The 17,734-nt window shown below is 46.9% G+C and overlaps 1 protein-coding gene and 1 pseudogene across 1 annotated transcript in view; both read left to right on the top strand.

Moving 5' to 3' along the window:
* LOC126209891 (serine/arginine repetitive matrix protein 2) overlaps positions 1-17,734 on the top strand; it is a 690,162-nt gene that overhangs the window by 289,303 nt on the left and 383,125 nt on the right. Inside the window, exon 3 of the mRNA XM_049939014.1 lies at positions 14,721-14,757. The gene's annotated coding sequence lies outside the window, so the exon portion shown is untranslated. The remainder of the gene's footprint in view (positions 1-14,720; positions 14,758-17,734) is intronic.
* On the top strand, positions 16,438-16,555 carry LOC126210946 (5S ribosomal RNA; annotated as a pseudogene).

Here is a 17,734-nt window from a genome sequence, read left to right as displayed (position 1 = left end):
CTAACAGAGTTCCGATGAGGGCAGATTGTGAGGGCCTGGTTAGCTGGAGAATCAGTAACCAAGACAGCCAACTTACTGAATGCTTCAAGAACAACTGTTTCAACAGTCATGATAGCTTGCACAAAACATCGAAAGACAGTATCGTGTAAACACAGTTGTGGGCGCAACTCAAATCTAAATGGAGGAAATCATCGTACGCTAACTTGAATTCTGTCAAAACAATACAAAACTACGGCGGCTAAAATGACTGCATAGCTCAACAGTTATCTTCGGGACTGTGTCGATACTGTCCGCCGAGAACGTAAATCGAATATTCATGAACGAGTTGCTGTATCGAAACCATTACTGACGACAATCAACGCAAAGAAGCGTAGAAGATGGTGTCAGGAGCATAAGTCCCGGGCGGTTGATCAGTGGAGACACATAATATGGTCTGACGAGTCACATTTTCGTTATTTCCAACATGGAGACGGGCTTACGTCTGGAGAACGTCAAAAGAAGCCTACAATCCTGATTGCTTGATTCCAACGGTTAAGTGTCGAGGTGGAAGTGTGATGGTGTGGACAGCCATATCATGGTATTCTGTTGCTCCCATCGTTACTCTGAAAGGTAGTGTTACAGCCACCTACTATGTGAACAATTTAGTTGGTCATGTGCACCTCATTATTCAAATGGTGTTCCCCAACAATGATGCCATATTTCAGGACGCTAATGAACCCATTAACGCAGGACAGTGCAATCGTGGTATGAGGAGCATGGAACTGAACTGCACGTCTTCCCTGGACAGAGCAGTCCTTTGTGGGCGGTATTGGGGCGCAGATTCCCGAGCAGATTTCCGCCTCCCTCGTTCTGATCGAAGAGTGGCATAACATTCCACTGGACAGTATACAATCATTATATGCCAGTATTCCAAGAAGAATCCTACCTTTATTACGGGTAAATCGGGTCCAACCCATTAATTATAAACCATTTCCAGGTAAGTACAGGTGTCCACATTATATTGCCTATCCCCTGTAGCTTGAAAATGTTTTAAGAGTTATTTAACAATGATTTACTGTCAAAAAAATTTACCCACTATTGCAGCCCCGTAAGGGCTAAAATTCCAAAACTGTTCAAACATGTATTTCTTAATATATGACCAAGACTGGAGAAGAAATAAACACTTTTAGGTTCGCCGATGGCATTGTAATTCTGTCAGAGACAGCAAAGGACCTGGAAGAGCAGCTGAACGGAATGGACATGGTCTTGAAAGGAGGATATAAGATGAACATCAACAAAAGCAAAACGAGAATAATGGAATGTAGTCGAATTAAATTGGATGATGCTGCGGGAATTTTATTAGGAAATGAGACGCTTAAAGTAGTAAATGAGTATTGCTATTTGGAGAGCAAAATAACTGATGATGGTCGAAGTAAAGAGGATATAAAATGTAGACTGGCTATGGCAAGGAAAGCATTTCTGAAGAAGAAAAATTTGTTAACATCGAGTATAGATTTAAGTGTCAGGAAGTCGTTTCTGAAAGTATTTGTATGGAGTGTAGTCGTGTATGGAAGTGAAACGTGAACGATAAATAGTTTAGACAAGAAGAGAATTGAAGCTTGTGGTGCGACAGAAGAATGCTGAAGATTAGATGGGTAGATCACATAACTAATGAGGAGATATTGAACAGAATTGGAGAGAAGAGAAATTTGTGGCACAATTTGAGTAGTAGAACGAATCGGTTGGTAGGGAATATTCTGAGGCATCAAGGGATAACCAATTTAGTATTAGAGGGCAGCGTGGCGGGTAAAAATCGTAGAGGGAGACCAATAGATGAGTACACTAAACACAGAAGGATGTAGGTTGCAGTAGGTACTGGGAGATGAAGATGCTTACACAGGATAGAGTAGCATGGAGAGCTGCATCAAACCAGTCTCTGGACTGAAGACCACAACAACATCAATGACAGAGACAACAGATACAAGTTTTCTAGTATATCATTGTACCCCTACCTACTGTAAGAAAACCGGAACAGAAAAGAATCGAAGCATTTGAGGTAGGTTGCAACAGAAGAATGTTTAAAATTAGGTGGACTGATAAGGAATGAGAAGGTTCTGCATACAATCCGAGAAGAAAAGAAATATGTGGAAAAAACTGATAAGAAGAAGGGGCAGAGTGATAGCACATCTGTTAGGACATAGAGAATAACTTACACGTTACTAGAGGGAGCTGTAGAGGATAAAAATCGTGGAGAAAGACAGATATTGGAATATATCCAGAAAATAATTGATGACATACGTTGCAAATGCTACTCTGAAATGAAGAGGTTGGCACAGGAAGGGAATTCCAACCAGTCAGAAGACTGATGACCAAAGAACCGCCATGCCTTGGGGTACAAGGGACACAACCGCGCAATGTTAAGTTTTCCGTCTGAGACATGGGGCACTCCGATACGCATGCACGTCATCTTGCTTCCGCTCTGTGCAACCCTCGGGGGCCTACGTCTTACACTTCAAACACTTCTCGCAACCACCTCATTTTCTTGTTCACAAGTAGGTTTCTTTGAAAAGACGACATTCGTTTCACTCTCACCTTCAGAAGAGCTACACTCCTGGAAATGGAAAAAAAGAACACATTGACACCGGTGTGTCAGACCCACCATACTTGATCCGGACACTGCGAGAGGGCTGTACAAGCAATGATCACACGCACGGCACAGCGGACACACCAGGAACCGCGGTGTTGGCCGTCGAATGGCGCTAGCTGCGCAGCATTTGTGCACCGCCGCCGTCAGTGTCAGCCAGTTTGCCGTGGCATACGGAGCTCCATCGCAGTCTTTAACACTGGTAGCATGCCGCGACAGCGTGGACGTGAACCGTATGTGCAGTTGACGGACTTTGAGCGAGGGCGTATAGTGGGCATGCGGGAGGCCGGGTGGACGTACCGCCGAATTGCTCAACACGTGGGGCGTGAGGTCTCCACAGTACATCGATGTTGTCGCCAGTGGTCGGCGGAAGCTGCACGTGCCCGTCGACCTGGGGCCGGACCGCAGCGACGCACGGATACACGCCAAGACCGTAGGATCCTACGCAGTGCCGTATAGGACCGCACCGCCACTTCCCAGCAAATTAGGGACACTGTTGCTCCTGGGATATCGGCGAGGACCATTCGCAACCGTCTCCATGAAGCTGGGCTACGGTCCCGCACACCGTTAGGCCGTCTTCCGCTCACGCCCCAACATCGTGCAGCCCGCTCCAGTGGTGTCGCGACAGGCGTGAATGGAGGGACGAATGGAGACGTGTCGTCTTCAGCGATGAGAGTCGTTTCTGCCTTGGTGCCAATGATGGTCGTATGCGTGTTTGGCGCCGTGCAGGTGAGCGCCACAATCAGGACTGCATACGACCGAGGCACACAGGGCCAACACCCGGCATCATGGTGTGGGGAGCGATCTCCTACACTGGCCGTACACCACTGGTGATCGTCGAGGGGACACTGAATAGTGCACGGTACATCCAAACCGTCATCGAACCCGTGCCACCCAACGTGCTCTAGAAGGTGTAAGTCAACTACCCTGGCCAGCAAGATCTCCGGATCTGTCCCCCATTGAGCATGTTTGGGACTGGATGAAGCGTCGTCTCACGCGGTCTGCACGTCCAGCACGAACGCTGGTCCAACTGAGGCGCCAGGTGGAAATGGCATGGCAAGCCGTTCCACAGGACTACATCCAGCATCTCTACGATCGTCTCCATGGGAGAATAGCAGCCTGCATTGCTGCGAAAGGTGGATATACACTGTACTAGTGCCGACATTGTGCATGCTCTGTTGCCTGTGCCTATGTGCCTGTGGTTCTGTCAGTGTGATCATGTGATGTATCTGACCCCAGGAATGTGTGAATAAAGTTTCCCCTTCCTGGGACAATGAATTCACGGTGTTCGTATTTCAATTTCCAGGATTGTATATGCCTCACTGGTCTTCTGCCTCTTTGAAGATACTTTTGTTGCAGTGAGTTCAGTTTTGTTGACAGAGACCGTGTTCACGGCGCATCTTGCTCTTCACCTGGTTGATGACCATCTTTCGAATAACTAACTGGGTCTTTGCATTTTGCGTTGTTGCTGCTCTAGCATATGGAAGTCCGAACAAGTAAGCCATTTCGTACTGGGTTGCCGCTCTTCCAGGATTGTTCAAAAGTCATGTCTGAATCGTGATTTATTTTCAAAGAATATTCTTAAGAATTTATTTTATTTACTAGCGTTTCATCAAGAACATTAACACATTTAATCACACTATGTAAGCATGGAAGTAGTTGCCATGGAGTAACTGATCAAATCATAACCAAATTCCTTTTAATAAATGGGAATTTTATTCACTTTAATAGTGCCTAACGCATTTTTTAAAAGAAACAGATTTGAAATTATAATCAGAAAGCACCCTCTAAATATCAAAGTTACAATTTATTCAGAGGCAGAAAGGAACAAGTTTTGACTGAATGAGCTTTCGGGCAGAGAACCTTGCCACTCCCCTTTGATACGGCCGTAGTTACGACCGCTCACAGCAGCCTATGAATGACTACACTGGTGCAAATCTGCAACACACCAGATAATTTTAAACTAAGAGTTTTAACAATTTACACAAGCTCACAAACTATGCACCCCCCGTAGGAGGGATGGAAATTGTACAAAACACTAACAATTAAAATATTAACCTTGCCACCGAAGGTGCAACTTGATTTTAACTTCTAAGAAAAGTCTTACGGTGAAAGGGTGGCAATTTTATATACCAAAATGATCATTTAAATAAAAGCTCATGAAATCCAATCTTATATAAAATTCTACAAGGTTGGCCAAACAATAGTTAAGATGCTCTACAGTACACAGATACCGTCTGTCAAGATCATAGGCAATAATATCAAAGATTCCAAAGATCAAAAAACGTTTCAGGTATTAGGCCGTTACACTCCAAGCAATAAATTCGTAAACACACCGCCGGCGAAGTGGCCGTGCGGTTAAAGGCGCTGCAGTCTGGAACCGCAAGACCGCTACGGTCGCAGGTTCGAATCCTGCCTCGGGCATGGATGTTTGTGATGTCCTTAGGTTAGTTAGGTTTAACTAGTTCTAAGTTCTAGGGGACTAATGACCTCAGCAGTTGAGTCCCATAGTGCTCAGAGCCATTTGAACCATTTGAACGTTAACACACCAAATCCGACAAACATGACAGAGGGAGCTACTAACGTACGGTAGATTGATCGGGAGATTACCGAACAACCCGAACCGCAGGTTGCTCTAACCCGCCCGTCCTCCACAAGGGAATAACGGACCACCGAATTTATAAACAACCACCTTCCCGCGGGTGGGCAAACGGAGAAGAATGGTGGGACGACCCCAAAGCAAAACGGCTGGTGACCTCAGCAAGAAAACAAGTAGAATTTAACAAGAGTAAATCAAACAACATATCACCAATCACTTAACTTCTAAGAAACTGCGATTTCTCGAGAAGACCTGGCGCAGCACCCCCAAATCGCTGTCCCGAACCGCCCACTGCCAGCCGCTTCAACGGACGCAGGAAGGCGCGCCGATCTCCCGTCTCACGGCGTCGCAGCTCGCACCGGCCAGACTGATGTCGTGGGTTGACTCCTGTTGCTCTCGTGTCGATCGCGAAGTCACTACTCCTCGCTATACGCCGCGGCCCACTGGACTCACGTGGCGACCTCACACGCGCCGACGTTCAAGACGGGCAAGTCATCTTGTACCTCAGTGCGCGACCGACCAACCGATCGATCCAACCGCCAACGACCATTGTCTGAGCAAACTCGAGCAGACGGGCGGCCTAACGCGCAGACTCAGATGCAGGAACTAAGACCCGACCGGGCGACCACTCGCTGAGTTCTCTTAATGGCGGAATGGAAAAACTCTCATTTGCCCACTTTAAAGGTTGATGCGGACGACAGACATACTAGCACTCCGAACGATAGACTACCAAGCTGGCTAGCTCATAGCGCCCCTTAAATGAACGTGAACAGGCAACCTTTCCCTTTTCCCACCAGAGGGAGACACCAAAGCTGCAATGGCCACAGCGGCGCCACCGCCAGAAACGGAGGGCGACTGCTTCACACTACGCGCTGCGGCGCGCTCTTCAAAACAGTAATTTTTACCACGGCTCAATGTCTTAACTTCCCGACCGTAGAAAGTGCTTGACGGTCCCATGACACTGACATCGAGCGGTTGCAATTTATTGGTTCAGTGTGGCACGAAGCAGCAAATCTCGACACCATGTTATCTGGCAAGATCGATAACCTCCAATGTTTTCCCATGAATTGCACCGTAGTCCAGCAGCAGAAGAACTAGGTCACTGTTGGAAGGATTGGTGCGAGAAATGAAGTGATATAGTCACTGGACGAAGGTTTCAGCTTGCATCTATCCACTAGGATGACACACTGCTACAGTTCCTGGCGGTGTTCCGTCTAAAAGTTCCTCTTACTTCCCAAATTTAGGAAATTCCCCGTGTGGTGAAATGTAGTGGCCTGCTGCACAGACACAAATCGCTGCTGTTAATGTGTGCCTTCGCTCTTTTGACGTCGAGGCTCCCGCCTGCCTTGTTTCCTTTTGGGCTGTAATCTTTAAATGCGACTTATCAGTACATCTTTGTCAACTTATAAACTTTGTTGGGTGGGATTTTGTACTTGTCGAACCACTGGATAAAATTTCAAAGAACTCTGTAACAGCTGTTATTTATTTTATTGTTAAAAAGTCGACCCTGCATCTTAATGTGAAGTGCGATTAACTATTTACAAAACAATCTATTTTGTATGAACGTTAACCAACAACGACTACTTTGGCCAGAACTTAATTTTTATTCGAGGTAGTAAACCCAATGAGCTTTATTTTACTTACAATAAAAAATAATCAATATTGACAACATTTTCAGCTGGAGATGACAACAACTGCACTTTTCCCTATTTTACCGCCTTTGAAGTGGATTCTTCCCTTTGAGACTTTTATGATACACATGAACAGCGAAGTTAATCAAATAATGTGAAAGGAAACACTTCAACATCACATACGAAGTATGCAAAAATGTAGTTTATACTTAATAAGTACTTTCCTTGTTCATATATAATATTTATCAGTAGTGGCCTGTCTGAGCAAATGGTCTCAACCATGCGCTTCCATTATTTGCAACTGTTGACATTACAAACAGCACACGTTCAAATGTTTGGTTAATACCTAAGTTATTGGTTTCTGCTGCATCACACTTCAGAAAGGACAGGGTGACAATTATTGGAATATATTTTAAAAAACGTAAATTAGTTGCAAACTACGGTGTGCACACCCTTTGTTCAACATGTAAACGTCACTAAAGGGATTTAGTTATGACATGTTCTATATGTCTACCGTCACTGGCGATGTTGTGGCGCAGACGAATAGCGAAATTGTGCATGACCGGCTGAAGTGTCGGAACATCGATGCTGTCGATGATCCCATGAATGGCTGCCTTCAGCTCAACAATGGTTTTGGGGTTATTGCTGTACACCTAGTTTTTAACATAATTCCACAAAAAGTAGTCGCACGTTTTGAGATCCGGAGAATATGGCGGCCAACCGAGGCCCTTATCAGTGGCCTCTGGGTACCCCGGAGCCAGATTTCGGTCTCCAAAGCGCCCTTCCAGCCCCGATGAGGTCGAACTTCGTCTTGCACGAACCACATCTTGTCGAAATCAGGCTCACTTTGGATAATCTTCCGAAACCTTCTCGTACCGTTCTGTAGTCACCGTGCCATCGAAGATTGTCGCACCGATTTTCTGTGACTGGACGCGACACACCACTCAGTCACCTGTTAAGGGTGAAGAGACTTGTCGATCGCGAAACGCGGGTTCTGAGTCGCCCAAATGCATCAGTTTTGCTTATTGACGAAACCGTCCAAATGAAAGGGGGCTTCGTCGCTAAACAAAACCATACAATTCCCATATGCCCCGCGGCCAACCGTGCAGTGACAACGTCCTAACGCAAACCGTTCAGAAGTTATGACGATTTTAGTCCATATAGTCCAATAATTGTCACCCTGTTTGAGTACAGCAAAGCCGAAATAATGGGGAATCAATTTTCTAATCTGCCTATGAATGTCTAGATCACGGTACATTGTTGACCAGAGGCAACAGTATCATGACAGTTTGTTGCACTAGACTCGAAATGTTCCATCGTGTTTCGGTCGAAAAATATCGAAAATGTGGGCGCAGAAGTGGAAATAACTTTCTTTTGCTTCCCAGAGACGCTTTTTGCCCACCATGTTATACACTACTGACCATTAAAATTGCTACACCAAGAAGATATGCACCCGGGTTCCCGGGTTCGATTCCCGGCGGGGTCAGGGATTTTCTCTGCCTCGTGGTGACTGGATGTTGTGTGATGTCCTTAGGTTAGTTAGGTTTAAGTAGTTCTAAGTTCTAAGGGACTGATGACCATAGATGTTGAGTCCCATAGTGCTCAGAGCCGTTTTTGAAGATATGCAGATCATAAACGGGTATTCATTGGATAAATATATTATACTAGAACTGACATCTGATTACATTTTCACGCAATTTCGGTGCATAGATCCTGAGAAATCAGTATCCAGAAAAACCACATCTGGCCGTAATAACGGCCTTGTTACGCCTGGACATTGAGTCAAACAGAGCTTGGATGGCGTGTACAGGTACAGCTGCCCATTTAGCTTCAACACGATACCACAGCTCATCAAGAGTAGTGACTGGCGTATTGTGATGAGCCAGTTGCTCGGCCACCATTGAGCAGACGTTTTCAATTGGTGAGAGGTCTGCAGAATGTGTTGGCCAGGACAGCAGTCGAACATTTTCTGTATCCAGAAAGGCCTGTACAGGACCTGCAACATGCGGTCGTGCATTATCGTGCTGAAATGTAGGGTTTCACAGGGATCGAATGAAGGGTAGAGCCACGGGTCGTAACACAGCTGAAATGTAACGTCCACTGTTCAAAGTGCCGTCAATGAAAACAGGAGGTGACTGAGAAGTGTAACCAATGGCACCCCATGCCATCACGTCGGGTGATACGCCAGTATGGTGATGACGAATACGCGCTTCCAATGTGCGTTCACCGCGATGTCGCCAAACACGGATACGACAATCATGATGCTGTAAACAGAACCTGGATTCATCCGAAAAAATGATGTTTTGCCATTCGTGCACCCAGGTTCGTCTGTGAGTGCACCATCGCAGGCGCTCGTGTCTGTGATGCAGCGTCAAGGGTAACCGCAGCCACGGTCTCCGAGCTGATAGTCAGTGCTGCTGCAAACGTCGTCGAACTGTTCGTGCAGATGGTTGTTGTCTTGCAAACGTCCCCATCTGTTGACTCAGGGATTGAGACGTGGCTGCACGATCCGTTACAGCCGTGCGGATAAGATGCCTGTCATCTCGACTACTAGTGATACGAGGCCGTTGGGATCCAGCACGGCGTTCCGCATTACCCTCCTGAACCCACCGATTCCATATTCTGCTAACAGTGATTGGATCTCGACCAACGCGAGGAGCAATGCCGCGATACGATAAACCGCAAATGCGATAGGCTACAATGTGACCATTATCAAAGGCGGAAACGTGATGGTACACATTTCTCCTCCTTACACGAGGCATCACAACAACGTTTCACCAGGCAACGCCGGTCAACTGCTGTTTGTGTATGAGAAATCGGTTGGAAACTTTCCTCGTGTCAGCACGTTGTAGGTGTCGCCACCGGCGCCAACATTGTGTGAATGCTCTGAAAAGCTAATCATTTGCATATCACAGCATCTTCTTCCTGTCGCTTAAATTTCGCGTCTGTAGCACGTAATCTTGGAGGTGTAGCAATTTTAATGGCCAGTAGTGTAGTTGCGTAGGATACGATGTGCGAGGATGGGAGGCAAGCTTACCACAGCTAGACTTCGGACCGCTGCTCGTCGCTACTGCTCGATTCTCCACTTTAGCACAGACCACAGGAGGCGTCTTTGGCGCCGGTACCCGCCGTCCACACCGTCTCGCTCGGAAGTCGTCTCCCGCCTTGCGTGACGGGGGGCGTGTATTGGCCGACAAGGCGGCCCGAGGCGCGGCGACCAGACACCCTGCAGTCACGCGAAAGCCGCGCTGGGGGGCCGCGCGAATGCGCAGGGGTGCATTTCTAAGCAGGGCGGCAGCGATCGGCCTCACGCACGTGGCGGATGAGCGCTCCTTAGAGGACGAGGTGCCGCCGCGTCGCCACGCATCTCGCCGTAATTTTACGTGTTTTCTCATTTAATTTGTCTCGATACTAATGTTTTATCTTTGACACAGTAAACAGACACACTTAGAGCACAAAAAAGTATGAGCGATATACACTTCTCCCATGTCCCCATGCTCAAATGTTCAAATATGTGTGAAATCTTATGGGACTTAACTGTTAAGGTAACCAGTCCCTAAGCTTACACACTACTAGACCCAAATTATCCTAAGGACAAACACACACACACACCGATGCCGATGGAGGACTCGAAACTCCGCCGGGAACAGCCGCACAGTCCATGACTGCAGCGCCTTAGACCTCCGTCTCCCTGCCTTGCTTCTTCTAAAGACTATGTAGCTAGCCTTAATTGCCTCAGCAAGTACAGCAGTACGCTCTCCATCCCTCGTGTAATCTCGTAGCGAAACAGCTCCTATTGCAACTTAAAGTACCTCGAACATTATGGTGAACGGAAATATCACGAGCTGTGGCCCCCATCTGTGTGTCGAAAACTCAGTATACTGCAGTTCAGCGACGCCCTTCTGATTATGTTTCAATCTCTCTCTCTCTCTCTCTCTCTTTCTCTCTGAAAACTGTTTTCCACAGTTAACTGTTAATAGGACCGGCGGGCGCTTGTTCTATCATTATCAGGTTACCCTCCATTCAGAGGCTGTTGCACGCAGCGACTGTTATTTTGACCTGTAAATAATAGATTTCACAGATCAGTGAACTGTGAATGAAGCCCGACCCTCAGGCATTACATGCATTGATCAAAAATGATAGTCCATTGAGAATGGCTAGTTTCTAGCTGAAATCTAGGTCTGCCAATAAAACTTCCAAAGGACGACTGTTCTATCATTGTTACATACCTACATCTGCATGTATACTATGTAAGTTACTGTTCGGTATATTACGGAGGGTGCCTTGTACCACTACCGGTCATTTTCCTTCCTTTTCCACGCGCACATACAAGACAGAAAAACGACTACGTGTCTCCGCAAGAATCCTAATTTCTCTCAACTTGTTTTCACCGTCCTTGCACTAAATGTACGTCGGCGACAGTAGAATAGTTCTGCAGTCATCTGCAACTGCCAGTTCTCTAAATTTTCTCAACAGTGTTCCACGAAAAGAACGTCATCTTCCCTCCACGCATTCCCATTTGCGTTCACGAACACTCGCGTGTCGGTCGAACATACCGGTAGAAAATCTAGCAGTCTGACTCAGATTTACATCGATGTCCTCCTTCAACCCTACCTGGTGCGGATCTCAAATACTCCAGCAGTACTCAAGAATGGGTCACACTACTGTTCTACACGAGGTCTCCTTTATAGATGTACCACAATTTCCTAAAATTATCCCAGTAAACCGAAGCAGAGACAATAAAGAGATAGTCGTTCTTCCTGCCGACAAAGGAAATGCCACAGTCATTCTTGAGAGACGCGACTACGAACACAAGATGCTGCAATTGCTAGACGGTCCATCATATCGGAAAATCAACACAGACCCGACCAGGAAGATACAACAAAGCACCGCCACCTTCCTGAAAAATGGCTCGCTCGAGGACAAGGACATCAAAAGACTTCAGCAACGTTCGGCGGTAGCTCCGAGGATATATGGTCTCTCAAAAACGCACAAAGAAGGGATGCGAGCCATAGCCAGCAACATAGGGGCACCGGCGTATATTTTGGCGCAGCACTTGGCGGGCATGCTAAGACCTTATGTGGGGAAATGTGCGCACCATATCCGGAACTCAAAGGAGATGACAGTACAAGAATCCGACATCATTGTCAGCTTCGATGTCGTCTCATTGTTCACATGTGTCCCGCTGGAAGATTCTCTCCACTTAATCAGTGAGAAATTCGGGCCTGAACTGACTCAACTGTTGAGGCACGTGTTAACATCTACGTACTTTGTCTTCAAAGGTCAATAGTACGAGCAGACCGACGGAGTAGCCATGGGGAGCCCGCTCTCCCCAGTGGTGGCCAACCTGTTCATGGAGAGTTTCGAAGAGGAAGCACTGGAAGCCGCCCAACTGAAACCTGTACGCTTCTTTCGCTACGTGGACGACACGTTTGTCATCTGGCCACATGGACAGGAACAGCTACAGATTTTTCTACAACATCTAACCTTCGGTTCACCATGGAGACTGAGAAAGATGGAAAACTACCCTTTCTTGATGTCCTAGTGGAACGTAGGTCTGATGGCTCACTGGGTCACAGTGTGTACCGCAAGCCTACACACACAGACCTGTACCTACATGCCTCCAGCTGCCACCATTCGGTGCAGCTTAATGGAATGCTCAACACCTTGGTACATAGAGCACACTCGATCTCTGATGAACAGAACTTGCCAACGGAACTCAAACACCTGGAGACCGTGTTCCGCAAGAATGGGTGTGGCAACCGCCAAATCCAAAGGGCTTTCCGACAACAGAAGTAGAGCAAGAACCGAGATGAAGAACAACCCCAAGAAGAGAAATAAGCTCGGGCCTTTCTGCCGTTTGCTGGCAACGTGTCTTCAAAAATAGGGAGACTGTTAAGGCGACACGAGATTGACACAGTCTTCCGACCACCAGCAAAGATTCGTGACCTACTAGGAACGGCAAAAGATGACGTAGGTCTTAAGAAAGCGGGCATATACAAAATCCCGTGCGGCTGTGGCAAATCCTACATCGGCCAAACAGTTCGCACGGTCGAAGACCGATGCAAGGAACGCGAACGTCACACCCGCTTACGCCAACCCAGCCATTCGGCCCTAGCAGAACACTGCATTGAAACCGGACACACAGCGAAATTCGAAGAGACAAAAATCCTGACTGCCACAAGTGCCTACTGGGACAGTATCTACAAGGAGGCCATAGAAATTCGAGTAACAGATAACCTCATCAACAGGGACACCGGGTTTCAACTTAGCAAGGCCTGGAAACCATTATTAAATACCAACAAAGAGCAACGGCGCGAGCGAACGCGAGATCCTTCCGCCACGGCGGACGGAGGTGAACAGCGCCTACCACAAGCCGTGGCTGCAGCTACCCTCCTCCCACCCTTCCTACCACGCGGCGCTCCGCCGGCCGTCCGCACCGGGGTACGACTCGGGACCCCGCGGACATAAATATCACTGACACAGAGCAGACAGAGTATTCCATCAGCACCACCTGATGATGGCGGAACGGTTATTCGCCGAAATATCGTGGAACTTCGACGACCGGATCCGGCTGGACACCCGAGAACCTTGGATGCAGCACATTCGCCGGGAAAGCCTCAGATCACTTACGTTAACAACTCACTCAAACCACCCAACTTCGGTGATGTCATGGGAACCGGTGTTACCACTACAGCCCGTGGCCTGTCAGGAAATGGACCAGTGCCCGGCTTGGGTCGACATATTTCAGTTGCAGAGTGGAGTGTCGCTTCAGTGATGAGAATAGGTTTTGTCTGTATGCGACTGATCGACGTACACGTGTATAGCGTAGACCTAATGAGCGGCCTGTCCCAGAATTCATTCGCCCACGACAGGCAGGTCCCAGCCCAGGCTTCAGGGTGGGTGAGGGGGGGGGTGGGCTTAGTTACAACTCACGGCCGCATTTCTCCTTTCTGCGCCCGCAGCACTGAGCGCTCTGTTATCCCCGTGCTGCTGACAGGATGACAGGAGTCTGATGAACTTCTTCAACAGGACAATGCACGTGCACCTGTGGCTTCTACTTGCTGTTCATGGTGTACAGCAGCCCTGGTCGCCAACATCACCAGATTTCTTGCCAACTGAACACGTGTGAGATATGACGAGGCAGGAACTTAATTCGTTCTCCATACACGATGCGAATCGTTGCCGATATGCAAAAAATGTGGACGGTGCTTGGGACTATCTATCGCTCCGTACATTCAGCATCTTCACGACCATTTGCATGCGAGAATACATGTCTGTGTTGTCACCTGAGAGGTTTCCATGTGTTGACTGATGGGGCACCCTTTACTATGACATGTGTGTTTGGTTTGGTCTGAATTTGTTACTGTATGCTTCTGCAAAAATGAAGTTCATGTCACATGACTTGACAATAAAATGACCCCGTCTTTGACGTTGTTGTATTTTTTCTGGCACTACTTAGTGATAGTCCCGATTAAGCTAGTACGATGTGTGCCATCTATACCATTGATGCTATCTCTAATAAATGACCTCTAGGACGAAAGCAAGATTTAACTAACTTGCTGAAAAATAAAGCAACATCTTCGGAAGACGAAGTGGATTTATCCACTGGTCGAGTTCTTCAGTTTCAGAGTGGCGTTACGTGTCCTTCGCCAAAGATCTTTAAAAAGCTGTCCACGCATAAGCTAGGAAATTTGCTGCCTTGAGCGAATTCATAAGCAACTTCGTGACTAATAATGTTCACTGTAAGTAGGCCCTGTTTTTTCTCTACACCCATAACTTCTTCACCGTTCTGTACTCATTTTAAGCTGTCATTTCACTGCAAACGATAAATTGTGTCTGACACGTGGTTTCCTTCTGTTTGCAGGGAATACGCGCACGAGACTACAGCACTGAGGTGAACGGTGAGTACAAATCACGAGGATGTAAGGCAAAATGTTAAAAAAAAATTTCTTGCTTTGCGTCACGCAGTTTAGCCATGTAGCCAATTGCCATTGAGGGCATACTATACTATAGGATCTCTACGACCCCTAGACTGCTGACGCTGTAGTGCGCTCCCTACCATGGAAAATTCTGTGAAGCCTCGCACAAATAAATCAGAGTAATTTTCGACTTAAAACCTTACAGTGCAGCATTTAAAGCTTTCTTTCATATAACAGTATAAAATGTTTATATAGAATTGTTTTATTTAATGAATTGAACTGATTAAAAAATGAAAAGAATCGTAATCCTTATGGTAAGAAACTCGCATTATTAACAACGCCACGGACGGCTATGTTTTTAAAAGCAGAACAAAACGTTGAGACTCATATCCTTGCAAAAATTGATATTTCGGATTTAAAAAGTAAGATTACTAAATACACATTGTATTTCTTTAAGTAGGTTAGTTTATATAAGCTTTTAATTTTCCGCTAAAACGCTCATTGCGTCACGCGTCTGTGTTATATCACGAGTCAGTAATCTATCCATCAGGAGATGTGGAGTTTAAGACGTATTTTACCTTTCTCGCAATATCTCGTTAACGCATAAACTTAACGGAAATCGAAATGTCTTGAGAGTACTGAATTTCTGTTAACCACTCTTTTAAGAGTCTCAGTGGTTATGGCTGCCGAAGAAGCGGGCTTTTGACCGTGAGTGCGGCATTTGGGACTTGACGCCTGTACACGCGGGGTTTGAGAGGCGAACGGCGACTCAATCCGTACCAACTGTGCACTGGAAAATTCAGCCGAACAATGGCACGCGAGGTTTACAATTATAAGAAGGCACTAAACACAGTATTACAACAGACATGTTTTTTAATTTTTCGAGTTATGTGTGACGTACTTGCCTTCAGCCAATCCTCAGAATTCTGGCAAACAAAGGGTTTATTAAATGCGTAATCGATTTAAGGTCCATTGCCTACATTCGCTTTTATGGGACACCCTCACTCTTCTCGCATGATATTGTCGGTTGTGCAGTTAACTTCTTGTAATATTACCAATTGCAAGCAGGATTGTGATCAGTAGTGTAATTAATCTTCTAAAGACACGCTGTTTATAGGTTAGAAATCAAAATGTTTATTCAGTCTTTGTTTAATATGGTGGGACAAACGAGACAAAGTCACTAGCTAGATTACGGAAGTGCTAAGTTTGCCGCTCCGCTTTGCGATTCAAAGTTAAAACTGACGAAGACAAGTGAAAGTTCACAAGTTCAAACACGATGCATCTCAAAGTTCAAGAAGCTGAGTGTCGAAAATATTATAAGTTCCTCAAACTGTTACACGAAAAATTTCAGTGAACTTAGTAGCTACAGACACGACGCTTATTAATGCATACGTCCGTCCTTGCTAATCTATCGAAGCGCACTGTCCACGCAAATATGGGCGCTGCCATTAAAGAGATGCGATATTTCATTCCGAAATTCACAAATTTTCATTGAAATTATTGGTACGACATACAGTGAGGTGACTGAAGTCATGGGACAGCTCCTGATATCGGGTCGGAGCTCCTTTTGCTCGGCGTAACGCAGAAACTCGACGTGTCGTGGACTCAACAAGTCGTTGGAGGCGTCCTGCAGCAATATTGTGCCAGGCTGTCTCTACAGAGGGCAACGGCCTTGCCGCAGTGGATACACCGGTTCCCGTCAGATCACCGAAGTTAAGCGCTATCGGGCGTGGCCGGCACTTGGATGGGTGACCATCCGGGCCGCCATGAGCTGTTACCATTTTTCGGGGTGGACTCAGCTGCGTGATGCTAATTGAGGAGCTACTCGACCGAATAGTAGCGGCTCCGGTCAAAGAAAACCATCGTAACGACGGGGAGAGCGGTGTGCTGACCACACGCCCCTCCTATCCGCATCCTCAGTGAGGATGACGCGGCGGTCGGTTGGTCCCGATGGGCCACTTGTGGCCTGATGACGGAGTGCTGTCTCTAAAGCCGCCTACAATTGCTAAAGTGTTGCCGGTGCAGGATTTTGTGCGAGAACTGAGCTCTCGATTATTATAAACGTTCCACGGGATTCATGTCGGGAGACCTGGCTGACCAAATCATTCGCTCGAACTGACCAGAACGTTCTTCAAACGAATTGCGAACAACTGTGGCCCGGTGACATGGCGCACTGTAATCCATAAAGATTCCTTGGTTGTTTCGTGACATTAACTCCACGAATGGCTGCAAATGGTCTTCAAATAGCCGAGCATAACTATTGCAGCCAATGATCACTTCAGTTGGACCAGAGGACCCACCACATTCCATGTAAACACAGCCTACACCATTATGGAGCGACCACAAGCTTGTGCAGTGCATTGTTGACCTCTTGGCTTCGCAAGACCTGCTCCACATCAGGACTTACTAACTGAAACCGGGACTCATCTGACCAGGCCACGCTCTTCCAGCCGTCTAGGGTCCAGCTGATATGGTCCCGAGCCCAAGAGAGGCGCTGCAGGAGATGTCGGGCTGTTAGCAAAGGCACTCGCGACAGCCGTCTGCTGCCGTAACCCATTAACGCCAAATTTCGCGACACTGTCCTAATGGATACGTTCGTCGTACATCTCATACATTGATTTCTGCTGTTATTTCACGCAGTTTTGCTTGTCTGTTAACACTGACAACTCTACGCCAATGCCGCTGCTGTCGGTCGTTAAGTGGAGTTCGCCGGCCACTGCGTTGTCCGTGGTGATGCCCGAAATTTGATATTCTCAGCACCTTCTCGACACTGAGGATCTCGGAACATTAAATTCCCTAACGACTTCTGAAATAGTCTTCCCCATGCGGCTAGCTCCAACTACCATTCCGCATTCAAGTCTGTTAATTCCCAATGTGCGGCCACAATCACGTCTGAAACCCTTTCACATGAATCACCTGAGTATAAATGACAGAGCCGCCAGTGCACTGCGCTTTCATA

The sequence above is a fragment of the Schistocerca nitens genome, chromosome 10 (genome assembly GCF_023898315.1).
Source record: "Schistocerca nitens isolate TAMUIC-IGC-003100 chromosome 10, iqSchNite1.1, whole genome shotgun sequence".
NCBI lineage: Eukaryota > Metazoa > Arthropoda > Insecta > Orthoptera > Acrididae > Schistocerca > Schistocerca nitens.
The sequence above is the reverse complement of the archived record's forward strand: the minus strand, read 5'-3'. Positions and strand labels throughout refer to the sequence as shown.